The sequence below is a fragment of the Phacochoerus africanus genome, chromosome 12 (assembly GCF_016906955.1).
Source record: "Phacochoerus africanus isolate WHEZ1 chromosome 12, ROS_Pafr_v1, whole genome shotgun sequence".
NCBI classification, from domain to species: Eukaryota; Metazoa; Chordata; class Mammalia; order Artiodactyla; family Suidae; genus Phacochoerus; species Phacochoerus africanus.
The window spans coordinates 23,538,971-23,554,090 of NC_062555.1; the positions used below are offsets into that span (position 1 = coordinate 23,538,971).

The window sequence follows — 15,120 nt, forward strand, 5'->3', positions numbered from 1 at the left end:
CTGCATTTTACAGAGTTGGATCTCTTCTGTTTCCCCTTCTTACTTCTTGCCACGGCCCGGGGACGTGAGACCCTGGGACTGAGGTCTTCTGAGTGACAGTGTCCTGCCTTGTGCATAAATGCGTCCTTCCCAAGCGTTACGTGGTTATGCAAACACACGGTGGCTGGAATTCTTATTGTTCAGCCTCCGAGGAGTTCTGAGGGGGGCGGGCAGGACAGTGACACGGGAGGCGCCCTGTCCCTGCTGCTCTCTGCCCTCTGATCCCTGGTACAGTGACATTTGGCCTTCTGTTACGGCTACCCCGGGTGGACGAAAATGGAACACAAATGCACCACGTATGTCCATGAGTTAATGTCTGTAGGCACGTGCTGTGTGCATCCTGTGTGTAAATGAGTTAGTGTGTGAGAGGCATCCTGTGTGTAAATGCAGTCATGTGTGCAAAGGGCTTAGGGCCGTACTTGGAGTTACTGATAAGGGACAGTTTTGGGTTTTAATGACAAGATCCGGGGCCTCCTTTTTGAGCTCCTAGAAGCTGAATGAGAGGAGAAGGGAGCTGTTTCGCTGCATTGTACAGAGCAGGTCTCCTTTCTCTCCCTTTTGTCCTTCTGGCCATAACCTCACGGTGCCGACATGAACCAACCTGGCTCCATTCAAGCAGGTCCGCAGCATTCGAGACGGCCTTCTTACCTTTCTGCTAAGTGGGTCTCGCGTCGGCATCTTGGAGCATTCAGGGAGGCGAACCCCAAGACGGGTGGAAATTAAATATGCCTCCGTTCCGGGCCTTCCCAGCCCCTCCCAAATGCATTCATGCTTCTCTCTGCGCGTCTTGTTATGCGAAGGGGGTGGAGGGTAGGGGGCGGGAAGCCCATTTTGGTCCATCAGGTTTTCTTCCCTTTGTCTCCTGCCAGGGTGCTCAGAGGCATCACTAACAGAGCAGGAAAGCCCTGGCCGAACAAAACTTGGTCTTCTCCCTTGACACCGTCCACGGGGGAGGCTGCATACAATGCGCTTTGTCAGCAAGCCCCTGCTTCAGGCAAACGCTGAGAAAACCATTGAGGAGACCTCAATGGAAAGGATCTGATCTGCCCTAGAAACTGCCCTAGTTCTCTATCGGGAGAGCCAGCAGCTCGCGAAGAGAAGGTTGCCCCCTCCCCCCCCAGTCGTTTTTGCTTTCTCCTTTTTAATCTCGTTCCTATTGTAAGAATGGTGGGAACTCTCTTTGAATGAAAATACCTCTCAAGCTGGGCTTGGCTTTCCAGCGTGGATGAATGCCTAGATATCTCCTCGCCACTCTGTAATGAGAGCCTCCGCTTTAGATGCTGATAAACTTGTTGAGGACAGATGTTTGAGTTCAAGGGGAAATAAGTACTAGATGGTGTATGGGTGTCGCTTTTTTTTTTTTCTTTGTTTGTTTTTAATAGACTTTATTTTTGGAGGCGCGTTAAGGTCCAGAAACCTTGAGTGGAAAGCAGAGAGTCCCCACCCACCCCCTAACCCCACACTTGTACCCCTGCCCTTCTAGCAATATTCTGCACCAGCGGGGTGCATTTGTTGTGAGGGGTGATGCTACATGGACACCTGTAGGGTCACATCATTGATAATGACATCAATGCTGATGATAATGACAGTGACATAATCACCCCTCAAAGTCCATAGTTTACCTTACAGTTCTCTCTTGGTGTTTGTACCTTCTATAGGTTTGGACAGATGTATAAGGACAGGGCTCCACCATTGTAGTAATTATACAGGATGGTTTCATTGCTTTAAAACCCCGCTGCACTCTGCCCATTTATTCCTCTCTTCCCCTGACTCCCAGCAAGCATTGCTCGTTTTACTGTCTCCATCATTTTGCCTCTTCCAGAATGTCATCGTCGGAGTCATACAGGAGGAGCTTCTTTTACTGAGTATTACACGTTTAAGATCATCTCTGTGTATTTTCGTAGCTTGCTAGCTCATTTCTTTTTTAGAGCTGAGTAATATTCCGTTGGCTGGTTATACCACAGTTTGTTTACCCATTCACCTACAAAGGATGTCTTGCTTGCTTCCAAGTTTTGATCAATATGAATAAAGCTGCTCGAAGCATCTGCGCGCAGGTTTTTGTGTGAACGGTATTTACCCAAAGGAGTTGAAAACGTCATGTTCACACAAAAACCTGTGTGGGTTTTTTTTTTTTTTTTTAAAGCACTGACATATTAAATGCTTGTTCATCAGCCTTCTGTGAGGGCACATTCTGTTCCCTCCTGGCTGGACTGTTTGTGCCTCTGCCTGAGGCTGGCTCAGTACCGAGTTTGCCTTGGTTGTCAGTGTCTTGATTTTCATTGATTTCAGGTATTTCGGGACCCCTGCACATCAATTACTTTTTACAAACCATGCTATGTTACTTTCTACACACCATGTTATGTTACTTTCTATGTACAGCTGCCAAGTACATTATAAAGCAAATAATTAAGGTGGCGATGTCAAGAGAAATCAAATACCTATTTAGCGGCCTTTTCCCACTCATTGTGTCAAACCTGATTGGATAACAAGTAGATGAATATTCCAGAAGTGAGAGCGCATGAACAATGCCCCGAGCGATAGGTCACAGAGTTTGGCAGTTCTGTTCAGCCAGGACCCCGGGGGACCAAGCAGAAGCTTTACTGATCTTCTCTGGGGCCCCCCCGCAGGGCATCCCCCCGCTGCAGGTCAGAATGGATATGGCCACTGAGATTGTGACTGTCCCTAATCTCTCCCCATCTATAAAAGTGAAGGGTCCTTTTTAGGTCTCATTGTCCATAATGATCTGATCATTTGCGTTTTATTCCGATTATAAAACTGGCCCATTGGAAAACATTTGAAAAATACATAAAGGCGTAATCATTACTGGCTTTTTTTTTTGTCTTTTTTTTTGCTATTTCTTGGGCCGCTCCTGCGGCATATGGAGGTTCCCAGGCTAGGGGTCTAATCGGAGCCGTAGCCACCAGCCTACACCAGAGCCACAGCAACGCGCGATCCGAGCCGCGTCTGCAACCTGCACCACAGCTCACGGCAACGCCAGATCGTTAAACCACTGAGCAAGGGCAGGGACCGAACCCGCCACCTCATGGTTCCTAGTCGGATTCGTTAACCACTGCGCCGCGACGGGAACTCCTCATTAGTGGCTTTTTAGTGTTTCTTCCAATGCATACCGTCATTTTGCAGAAATGCTTTTATGCATATATGCAGTGTTGTATCCGGCTTTCTCCACTAATGTTGTCGCTTGAATATTTGTCCGTTTCATTTAATATAAATTGAAATACAGGTATATCCAAAGACTGCAGATTATTATGTGGCTAATATTTTATTTAATGAAAACCCTATATATATTGTTTCATGTTTAGGTGTCTTGCTATGATAGATGGTGCTGTGATGTATATCTTTGCACATAAATCTTCGTGCACATCTTCTGCTATTTCCTTACTGTGTAGTCCTAGCTGGAGAATCACTGGGTCAAAGTGCATCCATGTTTTTAAGGTATTTGACTCATAATGCCAAATTGTTCAACAGTAGTATATAAGTGCTCAATTTCCTGAACCTATACCCATACTGAATTACTAAAATTAAAAAAAAAAAAATTTCCCTAGGAAATTTGTGGAACCCCAGAGAGTTTGATAAAATTGTGTCATCAAAAAGCATAAGCTGGAGTTTCTGTTGTGGCTCAGCGGAAACAAATCTGTCTGGCATCCATGAGAACTCAGGTTCGGTCCCTGGCCTTGCTCAGTGGGTTAAGGATCCAGCATTGCTGTGAGCTGTGGTGTAGGTCACAGACGAGGCTCAGATATGGCGTTGCTGTGGCTGTGGGGTAGGCCGGCAGCAACAGCTCCGATTAGACCCCTAGCCTGGGAACCTCCATATGCCACGGGTGCGGCCCTAAAAAGACCCCCCCAAAAAAAATGTGAAAGCTCTTGGAGTTCTCCCAGTGGTGCAGTGGGTTAAAAATCCCACTGCAGTGACTCAGGTTGCTGCAGAGGCACGAGTTTCAACCCAACCTGTTGTACATAGTAGCTTAAAGTTTCCAACATTGCCACATCTGCGACTTGGATTCAATCCCTGGCCCAGGAATTTCCATATGCTATGGGTGTGGCCATTAAAACAAACAAACAAACAAAAAACCTCTAACGTTAGATGCTTTATCATCGTAAAAAATTAGGCAAAAATCATGAAACCCTAGAAGGATGTCTTCAGATTTCTTCGCAATTGCCTTTTGACTCATTTCAGTTCATTTCTTTCTTTCTTTCTTTCTTTCTCAAGTTTTCTTGAAGTCTCGTTGATTTACAATGTTGTGATGATTTCTGCTGTACAACAAAGTGATTCAGCTACACAGGTACACGTATCCGTTCTTTTTCAGATACTTTTCCCCCACAGATGATCACAGAACACTGGGTAGAGTTCCATGTGCTGTATACAGCAGGTCCCTGTTGGCCAGTCCCTCCACAGACCACAGTGTGCTTGCGCCAATCCCAAACCCTCAATCCAGCCCCCCTCCCACCTATCCCCTTTGGTAGCCATACATTTGTTTTTAAAGCTTGTGAATCTGTTGGTGTTCTGCATATAAGTTAATTTCTATCCCTTTTTAGGCTCCATGTATAGTGATATCATGTGACGTTTGTCTTTGTCTGACTTCACTTAACTATGATAGTCTCTTGGTCCAGCAATCTTGCTGAAAATGGCATCATTTCATTTTTTAATGGCTGAGTCACATTCCATTGTGTATATGTACCACATCTTCTTTATCCATTCCTCTGTCGATGGACATTTAGGTTGCTCCCATGTCTTGGCTCTTGTACATAGTGCTGCAATCAACATTGGGGTACATGTGTCTTTTTGAATTACGATTTTCTCTGGATAGATGCCCAAGAGTGGGACTGCTGGATTTTATGGTAGTTCTATATTTAGTTTTTTAAGGATCCCCCCCTATATTGTTTTCCATAGTTGTTGTACCAATTTACATTTCCACCAACAGCGTAGGAGGCTTCCCTTGGCTCCACACCCTCTCCAGCAGTTATTGTTTGTAGACTCTTTGATGACGGCCATTCTGACTGATGTAAGGTGATACCTCGTAATAGTTTTGATTTGCTTTTCTCTAATAATTAGCAATGCTGAGCATCTTTTCTTTTTTGTGTGTGTGCCATCCATATGACTTCTTTGGAGAAATGTCTATTTAGATCTTCTGCACTTTTTTGACTGTTTTTGTTTTTTTTTTAATTAAGTTGCATAAGTTGTTTGTATATTTTGGAGATTAATCCTTTGTCAGTTGCTTCATTTGCAAATATTTTCTCCCATTCTGTGAGATGTCATTTTGGTTTTTTTTTATAGAGTTTCCTTCGCTGTGCAAAAACTTTTAAGTTTAATTAGGTCCCACTTGTTTATTTTTGTTTTTATTTTCATTACTCCAGGAGGTGGATTTAAAAAAGATATGGGTGTGGTTTGTGTTCAGCGTATGTTTTTCTCTAGAAGTTTTGTGGTATCCAGTCTTATTTTAGCTCTTTAATCTGTTTGGAGTTTGTTTTTGTGTATGGTGTTAGAGTGTGTTCTAATGTCCTTCTTTTATATATAGCTGTCCACTTTTTCCAGCACCACTGAAGAGACTGTCTTTTCTCTACTGTGTATTTATGCCTCCTTTGTTGTAGATTGGTTGGCCATAGGTACACGGTTTTATTTCTGGGCTTCCTACCCTATTCCATTGATCTATATTTCTATCTTTGTGCCAGTATAAGACAGTTTTGAAGACTGTAGCTTTGTAGTATAGTCTGAGGTCAGGGAACCTGATTCTTCCAACTTCATGTTTCTTTTTCAGTATTACTTTGGCTCTTCAGGGTCTTTTGTGTTTCTGATTAAAGTTAATTTTTTTGTTCTAGTTCTAGGAAAAATGACATTGATAATGTGATAGGATTGTGTTGAATCTGTAGATTGCCTTAGGTAGTATAGTCATTTTGACAATATTGATTCTTTCAATTCAAGAGCATGGTATTATCTTCCCATCTGTTTGTGTCTTCTTCAGTTTCTTTCAACAGCATTTTATGGTTTTCAAGGTATAGTTCTTTTGCCTCCTTAGATAGGTTATTATAGGAATTTTGATATGATGGTAAATGAGATTTTTCCTTAATTTCTCTTTATGTTCTTTCATTGTTACTTTACAGACATGCTAGAAATTTCTGTTTATCAATTTTGTATCCTGCACCTTTACCGAATTCATTGATGAGCTCTAATCGTTTTCTGGTAGCATTTTAGCATTTACTGTGTATGATATCATATCATCGGCAAACAGTGACAGTTTTACTTCTTCTTTTCTAGATTGGATTCCTTTTATTCCTTTTTTTTTTTTTGTCTTTTTCCTGTTTCTTGGGCTGCTCCTGCGGCATATAGAGGTTCCCAGGCTAGGGGTCGAATCAGAGCTGCAGCTACCAGCCTATGCCACAGCCACAGCAACACTGGATCTGAGCCGAGTCTGCAACCTACACCACAGCTCATGGCAACACCGGATCCTAACCCACTGAGCAAGGGCAGGGACCGAACCCGCAACCTCATGGTTCCTAGTTGGATTTGTTAACCACTGCACCATGATGGGAACTCCCTTTTATTCCTTTTGAATCTTTGATTGCTATGGGTAGGACTTCCAAAACTATGTTGAATAAAAGTGGCAAGTGTGGATATCCTTGTCTTATTTCTCATCTTAGTGGAAATTCTTTATTTCAGCTTTTCACCATTGGGAATGTTGTTAGCTCTGAGTTGGTCATATATGACCTTTATTATTTGAGATAGGTTCCATCTATGTCCACTTTCTGGAGGTTTTTTTTTTTTAATCAGAAATAGGTGTTGGATTTTGTCAAAAGTTTTTCTGCATCTATTGAGATGATCACATGGTTTTTATTCTTCAGGGTTTTTGGGGGGGGGCACACCAAGGAATATGTAAGTTCCCAGGCTGACAGTCAAATCAGAGCTATAGCTGCTGACCTGTGTCACAGCCACAGCAACACAGGACCCTTAACCCACTGAGTGAGGCCAGGATTGAACCCGCATCCTCATGGATACTAGTCAGGTTCATTACCGCTGAGTCACAGTGGGAACTCCTATTCTTCAGTTTGTTAATGTGATTTATCACACTGATTGATTTGTGGATATTGAAAAAATCCTTGAATCCCTGGGATAAATCCCACCTGATAATGATGTATGATCTTTTTACTGTATTGTTAGATTTGCTTTGCTAGTATTTTTGTGTGTGCGGATTTTTGCATCTATATTCCTCAGTGATATTGGCCTATAATTTTCTTTTTGGGGGCTTCTTTGTTTTTGGTGTCAGGGTGATGGGGGCCTCAAAGAGTGAATTTGGGGGTGCTCCTTCCTCTGCAATTTTTTGGAATATTTTCATAAGGATAGGTTTTAACTTTCTTCTACATATTTGATAGAATTCTCCCGTGAAGCCATTCAGTCCTGGAGTTTTGTTTCTTGGAAGTTTTTAAATCACAGTTTCAATTTCATTACTTGTGATTGACCTGTTCATATTTTCTCTTTTTTCCTGGTTCACTCTTGAAAGATTATACCTTTCTGAGAATTTGGCTGTTTCTTCTAGGTTGTCTCTTTTATTGGCATATGGTTGCTTGTAGTAGTCTCTTATGATCCTTTGTATTTCTGTGATGTCCATTGTAACTTCCCCTTTTTCACTTCTAATTTTATTGATTTGAGCTCTCTTCCTTTTTTTCTTGATGAGTCAGATTAAGGGTTTATCAATTTTGTTGATCTTCTCAAAGAATTAGCTTTTACTTTTATTTACACTAATATTTTTCCCTATTGTTTTTTCTTTGTCTCTAATTCATTTATTCCTATGGGGTTTTTTTGTTTTGTTTTGTCTCTTTAGGGCCACACACATGGCATATGGAAGTTCCTAGGCTATGGGTCAAATCGAAGCTGTAGCCATTGGTCTCTGCCACAGCCACAGTAACACAGGATCCAAGCCACATCTGTGACCTACACCACAGCTCACGGCAATGCCAGATCCTAAACCCACTGAGCGAGGCCAAGGATTGAGCCGACATCCTCAGAACTCCTGCTCTAATTTTCATGATTTCTAGAAAGAATTCTACTAACTTTGGGTTTTGTTTGTTCTTCTTTTTGTAGTTGCTTTAGGTGTAAGGTTAGGTTGTCTATTTGAGATTTTTCTTGTCTCCTGGGGTGGGCTTGTATTGCTATAAACTTCCCTCTTAGAAATGATTTTTCTGTATCCCATAGGTTTTGGATCCTTGTGTTTTCATTTTCGTTTGTCTCTAGGTATTCTTTGATTTCTTCGGTTATCCATTGGTTGTTTAGTAGCATATTGTTTAGTATCCACATGTTTTTTGGGGGTTTTTTGTTTGTTTGTTTGTTTTTGCTGTCTTTTTCTTGTAGTTGATTTCTATCCTTAAATCGTGGTTCTCATAAAAGATGCTCGGTGTGATTTCAGTTTTCTTAAATTTACAAGGCTTGATCTGTGGCCCACATGTGATCTGTCCTGGAGGATGTCCCATGTGTACTTGAGAAGAATGTGTATTCTGTTAGTTTCTGATGGAATGATTATAAATAAGTCCATTTGGTCTAATATGTCATTTAAGGCCTGTGTTTCCTTATTGATTTTCTGCCTGGATGATCTGTCCATTGCTGTCAGTGGGGTGTTAAAGCCCTCCATTATTTTATGTTATTGTTGATTTCTCCTTTTATGGCTGTTAGCAGTTGCCTTAGATGTTGAGGTGCTCCTATGTTGGGTGCATATATATTTACAATTGTTCCATCTTCTACTTGGATTGACCCATTGGTCGTTATGTAATACCTTTGCAAATTGGATGGCTTAAAATATCTCAATTTAATTTTTTCATGTTATTGTTTATTTAGTTGAATATTTTTCATGTCTTCATCAGCTGTCTAAATTCTTCTGCTTACATTTTTCTGTATCTTTCACATCCTTCCATCAGAGTATTTGGGTTTTCCTTTGTGATTTTTAAGACCTCTAAAATTCTATTATTGTAAAGTATCAACTAAGTTACCAAAATATTTTAATTTTTAATGAAGCTACCATAGCTGGTCTCCTTTCGTAATTAATCCTGTTATCATTTATCAACCTTTGTGCCTGGAACAAAGCTATCCATACAAGGGGCTACTTAAATACTTTTTAATGAGCGAATGATTCATTGTCTAAATATGTTGTTGATGTGCAATGTTGGTTAGTAAAGCTGAATGAGAATTTTTAGTCTGTTAGCAGTTATAATGAGGAACTTATTATTTTTTAATGAATTGCCCAAGAGAAGAAAGATGGAAGAGAAGAAAATAAACTCTATGCACATACATGACCTCATGCTAGCAAAACATCAGAGAGAACAAATAATGCAAATCGAAACAAAAGGAGAGCTCAGAACTTTTTTCAAATGAAACAATATTCGACTTAAGCAAAATGTTAACAGAAAGACTCATCAAATCTTCATGTGTTATCATGTTTTTTAAGAAATAAAACCTCACAGAATAGTTGATGTGCCTGTATTCCTTCGTCTCTCTCATTCCTCTTCTCCAGAGGTAGCTATTATTCTGAATTTGGTGCTATTCATTTGCATGCATGTTTTTATACCTTTGTGACACAGGCATGTATCTGAAGGCAACACGAAGTATTATTTTATATTTTTAGCCCTTTTGTAAATGGACTGTACTATAAGTTTCCTATTGCAACATTTCTTTTCTCATTCAAAGGTATGTTTGGGGGATTCCACATTTTATTACTCTTCCATCATATGGAAATTGCACAACTTACTTATCCACTCTCCCATTGGGTGTCCTTCCAATATTGTGCTCTTGCAACCAGTACTGTAGTGAATGTCATTGACTCTATCTGTTGGTGCATTTCTCTAGGGTAGCAATAGCATTGCAACGTCATCGCTATGGGCATCTCCTTTTTTTTTTTTTTTTTTCCTAAAAACCGCTAAACTATTTTTAGGTTTTTAAGGTAGTGTATAAACACCTGAGTCTTTCCTGTGGACATTTACATAAATAACACCAGTTAATATTTTTTGAGTGGTTCCTGTGGGCCAGGAAATGTTCCAAAAGTTTTTAATGTGATTCAACACATTTACTCCTCACCTCACTTTACAGACAAGGAAACTGAGGCACAGAGAACTTGCAGCTCTTGACTAAGGTCATGTAGCCAGTGACAGTACCCCCTTCAAACCCAGACAGTGTAGTTCACAAGCCCTGTGTCTTCATACTAGGCTATGCTCCAAGTCGTGCAAAGATGCCACCCAGGCTGTGTATATAATGGTACAAAGACACCAGCTTTTTTTTTTTTTTTTTTTTTTTCAGGGCTTCATCTATGGCTTATGGAAGTTCCCAGGCTAGGGGTCGAATCAGAGCTGCAGCTTCCAGCCTCCGCCACAGCCACAGCCACAGCCACACTAGCTATTTAGTCCATAGGAAACCTCCGAAGAAGGAAGCCGTCTTACTAGAGTGTCACTGTTGTGCAGATGAGGAAGAAGAAGCAGATGGTTACTAAATTTCCGCAAAGTCCACGGATCGGTGATGCTCCCAGGCTCTGGATCCAGCGAGCTGGCCACGTTGTCTCTGTTCAGTGTCTCTCTCTCCACCTGTGTGTTGCGAAAGGCATAAAGCTACATCTTCCTGTGCTTTCAATGTCTTTCAGTCTAGGCATTCCCCTTGTGGCTCAGCAGTCATGAGCCTGACTAGTATCCATGAGGATGTGGGTGCGATCCCTGGCCTCACTCATTGGCTTAAGGATCTGGCGTTGCTGTGAGCTGTGGTGTAGGTCACAGACGAGGCTCGGATCCCGCGTTGCTGTGGCTGTGGTGTAGACTGGCCACTGTAACTCCAATTCCACCCCCAGCCTAGGAACTTCCATATGGGTGGGTGCAATCCTAAAAAAAAAAAAAAAAAAAAAAAAAAGGACAAAATAATTTCTTTCAGTCTAGGGCAGACAGCTTGTAGTAGAAAGGTCAAATCGTATTTTTAGGGGTTGTAATGGATATAATCTGGTACATGTAAGTTTTCATTGCAGCGCTTTAATCCCCATTCTCAGTGCCAAACTTTCAGGATGAATTTGTTGCATTTGATGGTAACAGGCGCCTCAGTCTTCTGACCAGATTCTTTGCCCCGGGGTTCTCACGGACTAATGAGAAATCGCTGCAGTTTTCAGTGAGAATGCTACGGGTACAGTCACGTTTGAACATTCATCACACATGACGCCAGCCCGGTTAGAAGAGATGTTCGCGTCCTTAGCCTGTAAATAAGGGCATGGAATTAAATCTCCCTATGCTATAATTTTCTAGGGTTATTACTTCCATCAGTGGTTGGACTGGCTGCTGATGAAACCGTTCGTGGCCCTCGAGCTCAGCTGAGAGGTCCATGTCAGGAGTCAGGCTTCCAGAACGGGTGGCTGAAGCCTGATTTCCACTGATTTCCCTATTATTATTCAAGTGCACGTTGGAAAGAGGAGGCAGAGGTGGAAGAGGAGGGTCGCCAGCGGGAATGCATTTCTCTGTACACACATCATAGACACACGGCGCTGACAAGCTAATTATAGCTTTAGATGGAGCGTTTCCTCTTTCTGCATTTTGTTTGCAAACAGCCTGTTATTTCCATCCCGCGTGCTGGAAAAGCACCACACCCAGTGGGCGCATCAGGTGGGCTTCTGCCAAGGTCCAGCTGTCCACTCAGCTGGTTTTGCGTTTGGTTTGGTTTTATTTTGTTCAGGTTGGGTTTCTAACTCCTCCTCCATCCCTCCCCAGCTATTTTTCGGATCTTTCTAAACTGCCTTCGGAGCAGTAGTTGGAATTCCAGGTTTTATGTGATCTTCCTTGTGTTCAGCCTTATCTACGTTGGAATATACGAAGAGCCACCAAAGCCACACACCCTGTACCTTCCACGAGAGGCAGCAACGTCGACTCCACTGCGGGCTTGGGCTACCCTCTATATGCCAGGCGCTGCATAGGATGGGGTGAAATATGGGAGTGAATGTGCCATGAAGGACCTTAGGTACTGAGTCGATAAAAGAATGACTGGGTACTTTGGGGTCACCTGAACTGTACGAGAACTAAAGAACGCAGCAAAGTCAGGAAGAGATGTGAGAAGGGGGTAAACATCTGACCCTGCAGATCTGAGCTGGGCTCCTGTGCTCTGTTACAGCACGTACAAGGGTGGACCTCTCTGAAAAGTGGGTTTGGGAGCCAGGTTGCAGCCTCGTGGAAAATCTAGGATTCAAGGTCTCTCGCGCTCCTGCTAATTCCTTTTTCTGCCTGTGACCTATGGTCAAAATGAGGAAGTCAAGAAATGCCCTGGATTAATTCTCTCCAGAGTTAGCCTCAGAGTTTTCTTTTTTCTTTCTTTTTTTTTTTTTTTTTGGTCTTTTTAGAGCCGCACCCACAGCATATGGAGGTTCCCAGACTAGGAGTCGAATTGGAGCTACAGCTGCCGACCTCGACCACAGCCACAGCCACGCCAGATCCGAGCTGTGTCTATGACCTACACCACAGCTCATGCTGGATCCTCAACCCACTGAGCAAGGCCAGGGATCCAACCTCGTCCTCATGGATACGAGTCAGATTCGCTTCCACTGAGCCACGATGGGAACTCCCCTGGGGTTTTCTTAAAGCAGGATGAGTTTATCATGGTCTCTCTGGAATATTTTTCTCTTAGAATAGCAGTTTGACCCCTAGCCTAGGCCTGGGAACTTCCATAGGCCTCAGGTACAGCCCACAAAAGACCAAAACAAACAAACAAAAACAACAACAAAACAAACAACAGCAGTTAGCAAAGTATGGCCCAAGGACCAAATCCAGCCTGAAGCCTCCTCTTTGTGAAAAATAAAATTCCATCATAAAACAGCTACTCCGCTTGCTCATGGATTATCTGTGGCTGATTGGGCTCTAAAATACTAGAATCAAGTAGCTGGATAGAAACCATATAACTGAAAATATTTGCCACTTAGCTCTTTGCAGAGAGGTTCCCCCCCCCCCCGCCCCCCCTTAGAGCAGAAAGAAAAAGCCTTCAGAGAATTCCAGTGGAGAAAGATTCTTGAAAAGTCCTTTGGGGGAGTTCCCACTGTGGCTCAGTGATAATGAACCCAACTAATATCCCTGATCCAAGGCTCGTGCCAATCCTGGAGGTGGGATTATTATTCCCCTTTTTATAGATGAGAGGGCCAAGGCTTAGAGACGTTAGGGAACTTGCCAGATGGCCTCGCTCAGGAGCAGCCAAGTCAGGATCCTGTGGCGGTGCGGCAGACGGCCGAACCCGCAGACTCATGTTCTCTCGGGTATCCCTGTACTGGCCTCAGTCCTGTGGGGGCTTTTTTCTTCCTCGCTGGAACAGGCAGCTGGGGGTGGGATGCTCAGGAGGGAGGCTGAAGCGAAGTCACGGACCTGGAAGCTTTTGCCTCCAAGAATCTTTCTCCACTGCCAGAGAACAGGAGGTTCTCTGGTCAGTTCCTCACGGACTTCTGTGCACCTCAATGGCTACAGAAATGACTGGGAGAGGGGTTCCTGTCGTGGCTCAGCAGAAACAAACCTGACCTGTATCCACGGGGACACGGGTTCGATCCCTGGCCTCGCTCAGTGGGTTAAAGATCCGGCATTGCCATGAGCTGTGGTGTAGGTCGCAGACATGGCTCGGATCTGGTGTGGCTGTGGCTGTGGTATAGGCCAGCTGCGGCAGCTCCGATTCGACCCCTAGCCTGGGCACCTCCATATGCTGTGGGTGCAGCCCTAAAAAGCAAAAAAAACAAAAAAAAAAAACAAAAAAAAACAAACGTGGGAGCCCAACATGTCACCGTCATGTGGTGCAGCTACTGTTGGCCCACCTCTGGGGACCAACAGCCTATGATCGTGATTCAAGGGAGAAGAGCAGGCGGGAACCAGGGTACGGAGCGTACTGTGACTGTCACAGGAAACTGGGGTTTAGGTCAACCTAGGATTCCGTCAAGTACACACACCTCAGAGACGAATCCACATTTCACGTTTTCTACAGATATTGTGCCATGAGGTCTGTGGCCCAAGCCTTGGCCATAATGATTTTTTTGTCTTTTTTTTTTTTTTTTGGTCTTTTTATGGCTGTACCCACAGCACATGGAAGTTCCCAGGTTAGGGGTTGAATTCGAGCTGTAGCTGCTGGCCTACACCACAGCCATAGCCACGCGGGATCCGAGCCACATCTGTGACCTACACCACAGCTCACGGCAATGCCGGATCCTTCACCCACTGAGCAAGGCCAGGGACTGAATCCGTGTCCTCATGGATCCTCGTGGGGTTCATTAACCACTGAGCCACAATGGGAATTCCAATGATTTTTTTTTAATGATTCATTCCTCAATTATTGATGTTTTATTGCTGTACCACAAAGCTTTCAAAATCATGACATCCTCCCGCCCCCGGAAAATGTGCATAGACTCTGCCACATTCAGTCATTCCGGCCGCACCCTGTCTAGTCTCTTCCTCAGACCTCTGGCCATTCCTGTCCGCCTGGCCCGGGCCAGAGGAGAGGAGCCTACTCAGTCGTAGGAAGTAAACACCAAGCTCTAAATGCATCTTCAGACAAGTGTGCTGGTCTCTGAATCCAAACATGCTCTGGCTGATCCATCAGAGACAGCGCCGGTTGTTTTAAAAGCACACGGATGGACCTAGTGATCACGTAGGAAGCGAAGTCAGACAAAGACAGTTATCACAGGAGATCGCGAATGGAATCCAACAAAAAATGGTACAAAAGAACTTACAAAACAGAAACAAACTCAACAGGTTTAGAAAGCAAACTCATGGCTACCAAAGGAGAAGCATGGTGGGGGATAAGTTAGGAGGTTGGGGTGAAAATATACACATCACTATGTATAAAATAGAGGGCGTTTCCATCATGGCTCAGTGGTAACCAACCCAACTAGGATCCATGAGGACACAGGTTCGATCCCTGGCCTCGCTCGGCGGGTCAAGGATCCGGTGCTGCCATGAGCTGTGGTGTAGGTCACAGATGTGACTCAGATCCCAAGATGCTGTGGCGTCGGCTGGCCGCTGCAGCTCCGATTCGACCTCCAGCCTGGGAACCTTCATGTGCCACAAATGTGGCCCTAAAAAGACAAAAAAATACTACTAA

General features: G+C 43.6%; 1 protein-coding gene across 1 annotated transcript in view; it reads left to right on the top strand.

The window, feature by feature from the left end:
• The window catches only part of KIF26B (kinesin family member 26B), a 507,916-nt gene that overhangs the window by 278,733 nt on the left and 214,063 nt on the right, over window positions 1-15,120 (top strand). The window lies entirely within an intron of this gene.